This window comes from Amphimedon queenslandica, unplaced genomic scaffold, assembly GCF_000090795.2.
Source record: "Amphimedon queenslandica unplaced genomic scaffold, v1.1 AMPQUscaffold_10392, whole genome shotgun sequence".
Taxonomy (NCBI): domain Eukaryota; kingdom Metazoa; phylum Porifera; class Demospongiae; order Haplosclerida; family Niphatidae; genus Amphimedon; species Amphimedon queenslandica.
This window is the reverse complement of record NW_003549339.1, coordinates 708-4743: the sequence shown is the minus strand read 5'-3', so window position 1 is coordinate 4743 and position 4036 is coordinate 708. Positions and strand designations below refer to the sequence as shown.

At 35.1% G+C, this 4036-nt stretch overlaps 1 long non-coding RNA gene across 2 annotated transcripts; it reads left to right on the top strand.

The window, feature by feature from the left end:
- Positions 1–413, top strand: LOC109590182 (uncharacterized). 2 transcript variants are annotated; one of them, XR_002189199.1, is made up of 3 exons: positions 1–25; positions 75–110; positions 163–413. It is a non-coding gene; the product is annotated as an uncharacterized LOC109590182 (long non-coding RNA). The 2 variants fall into 2 exon arrangements; XR_002189198.1 differs by having other exon boundaries at positions 18–110.
- The last annotated feature ends 3623 nt before the right edge of the window (positions 414–4036 follow it).

Here is a 4036-nt window from a genome sequence, read left to right as displayed (position 1 = left end):
TTATTAATATCTACTGCTTTATGAGGTAGAGTTTAAATACTTAGTATAACAAATTGTTTGTTGTTTTATTATAGAAAGAAAAGTTCATGTACTATTAATAAGCAAACAAAGTTAGTGTAGATCTATTCTACTCTGTTAAGTTATTAATAATTATGATAATAGAGCTGACGATGATATTTCAATGCAAGTATGTGAACCGTATGGAATCCACAAGACTAAACTAAGTGAAGAGAATGAAGGAGTCTATGATGAATGTCAAACATCACCTGAAGATGTTTATGAACGTATGCCGCAATGAAAGGTATTAGAGCAACTTAATATAGAGTAACTGTTGAAACTTTTTCACTAGTTTTAGTGTAGCAATTGTTTTTACATAGTTTGTGTGAAAAAGAGAATACAACTTTATGAGTGCATGCATTTAAGCTAATTTTGATCACATTTGGATTTAAAAAAAAATTTACAGTTGCTACCAATAATTACACTATATACATACATGCACATCAACCTGTCTATTCCTGACACCTTGGGACCCAATAACACTGTCCTGATTATGAAAGTGTTCTTGTTTCAGAGGTTCATTGATACACATTAATATTGTAGTGGACTTTGCTGAGTCCGTAAGTATAATCAAACTGAAATGATTTTGTTTCAGAGTCTTCAAGAGGATTTCTTAATGTAATGACTTGCCCACTGTTCCTGATTATGACTGGTATCTACTTGTCTATCTCTTCCTGTTTGTATATACAAGTATAGTCTAATAAGGAATAATAATAACATTATACATATAATATAAACAATAATAGAAGGATGAGGATATTAATGGTCTAACTTTAATAACAATTAACTCTAGCAGTTATTTTCACTTCTTCTTCTTCAAGTTGACAATCTGATGATAATTCTGATTGTAATCGGGAAACTAGTGGGGGTCGATCCTGACTAATTCTGATGTGAACTAAAAACATAATGCATGTATTCACTGAGATTCAGTACTTATAAATGTGGCAGTGCATGGGTTAAGTGAAATGCATTTGTCACAATAAACATGTTATTGTTTTGAATCCAGTTCATTGTAAGGGAAAGTAAACAAATTTTAATGAGTGACATGTATACATCTAATGCACTTCGCTTATGGCCATGTAGATTTATTTTGTCAAAAAATAACAGAACTGTAACAGAGCTATACTGTACTCAACCCAATTAATGTACCCTCCTTATTTTGCACCTTTCACAATATGAACTTTCTATTGAGTGCACCTCCTGGCCAAGATTATTTTTAAAGGTGCATTGTAATTAAAAATTCGACCATTGTTTACAGGTGTATTGCGTACTTAACTAAGCACCTCTCTAAACCATAGATAATAATAATAATAATCTTTATCTAAACAAGCACCTCCTATCCTGGAGAATTTCATAATTGTTCCTATCTAAACAATGCACCACCTGAGACATGTAATTATTTTATCAAGAGGTGTGTTAATTGGGGCGAAGAGTATGGTGAAATGGCATTGTCAGTATCAGGAGTGATTTTAGTCTTCTTGTTGAGTGTCAGTGAAGTTATTGGTCAATGTCCACCTTCCTCAGGTAAGACACTGGATGTGTATAATAGCAAATTTATAGGTTTTTATAGGTATCAACCTGATGCATGATGGAAACTGTTATACTAATGGATCATATTTTTATGATGCTGATATTAGAGGAGCCAGTAACAGTATCATGTGTGTGTTATCTGATACTGATCTGAATGGTGGAGAGTGGGCTACTCCTAGTGGATCAACAGTTGACTGCAGTACTGATCCTCTTCGTTGTAATGAGGTATCTTCACCTAATGCTAACATCAGCCTTTACATTAATGGAGGCATCACGCCATCTAATGATGGCTGGTATAAGTGTTGTCTACCTACTAATTGTTCAGATCCTAACACCAACATCATCTTTGCTAATATATTCAGTAAGTGTTCTCATTAAATTAGTACATGCTGTCAATTTGTTACTGATTTATTGTATTGTAGGATGGGTACAGATTGAAACCATCACAGTTGACCTTCCCTCAGATACAACAGTTCTACCTCAAACATATACACTACATGCCATTAAAATTGGTAATAATGATCACATTCCTTTTTTACATCATGCCAATTGGTACTATGAGTCTGGTAGCAGTAGTACTGAACTCTGCACTGGATCTAGGGCCTCATACAGTTGTAACTCCATGTATGGGCATGGATTGTCAGTAGATTATAGTAATGGAAGGTGGGATTACACACTAACTGTTACATGGAGTGGAGAGACTATTAGCAGTGGAGTACTAAGCCAATTAAACAACAACGGGGATCATGTATTTAGATTCTATTTAGATTTTGGTCATACCAGTCACAGCCCAGTAAAAAGAAATAGAGACATTTTTGTAACAGGTAAGTAGCAATAAATGATCATTTTTAATGCTTTTTTAGCTCCAGCAACTGCTCCCTCTTCTCTTACTGAGATTAGCAAGACAGCTACCACTATCACTGTCAGTTGGACTGCACTTGATTCATCTGATGCTGATGGATATGTAGTCAATGTCACTAGTGACACAGACACTGTGCAGACAGTACAGGTGGTGGGAAGTAGTAATAATGCAATCACACTGAATGGACTGAGAGAACTAACAACTTATAACATCACAGTCAGAGCCTATCAACAATTATTGGGACCTGCTAATACAATCAGTGTCTTCACTTTTTGTCAACAAGAAGGTTTTCAATTTGAATGAATAGATATCTATAGTGTAAGTATTAATTTTTCTAGGTATATATTTAGCACATAATGGAATCTGTTATACTAATGGATCATATTTCTGGGATAGTAGTGTCAATGCAGTTACTGAAGCTATATCATGTGTGTTACCTGGTACTAATCTAACTACTGGTCAGTGGGTTAGAGTTGCTAATCCTGATGATCCTGTTGACTGTAACAGTAATAGTGACAGTGATCCTTTTCATTGTACTAATGTCACTTCACCTGATGCTACTCTCAATCTTTATCTTGTTCAGTCACTATTAGCAGCTCAAGAAGGCTGGTACAAGTGTTGTCTACCCACTGATTGTTCAGATCCTAATACTAACATCATCTTTGCTAATATATTCAGTAAGAGGAGACTATAATCACTTACTGATGTAACAATTTTTGTTTGTAGGATATTCAGAGATAGAATCATTTACTGTTGCTGATCTTCCTTCTGATATGACAGTATATCCTCAGGAATACAAACTGAACTGTACTAAAATTGGATACTATCGATACGATGGTATTAGTATGAGCATTGGTAGTACTGCATTGGCTAGTTATGCTAATTGTGATGATCGAAATACTAACTGTCCTGGTACTGTGTTAGTTAGTAGTACTTACACAATAAGATATACTGTTGATATCACATGGGATGGAATGAATGTTAGTAGTGGATCAATCAGTCAATCAACCACTGGAGATCAAATGTATCAGTGTGTACTGGATAATCCTAATGGTGCTGATAGAACGCGTACTTTGACCATAAAAGGTATGTCTCCAATCCTGCCAATAATGATTATGCATGTATTTAGTTCCAGTAACTGCTCCCTCTTCTCTTATTGTGGTCAGCAAGACAGCAAACAATATCACTGTCAGTTGGACTGCACTTGATTCATCTGATGCTGATGGATATGTAGTCAATGTCACTAGTGACACAGACACTGTCCAGACACTACAGGTGGAGGGAAGTAGTAATAATACAGTCCTTTTGAATGAACTGAATATAGAAACAATGTACAGCATCACAGTTAGAGCCTATCAACAATTACTGGGACCTGCTAGTACAATCAGTGTACAGACCTTACCAAGTATTGCTACTGCAGCTTTTATGCACTATTAACATTGTTGATGTATTTCTAGTTATTAATTCAATCAATTGGACACTAGTCTCATCCATTACACAACTCAATAACACTCAATATCGTATTGATTGTCTCACAACTACTGATATAAATCCTTCAACTGATGTTTACTGGTTAGTGAATGGAGT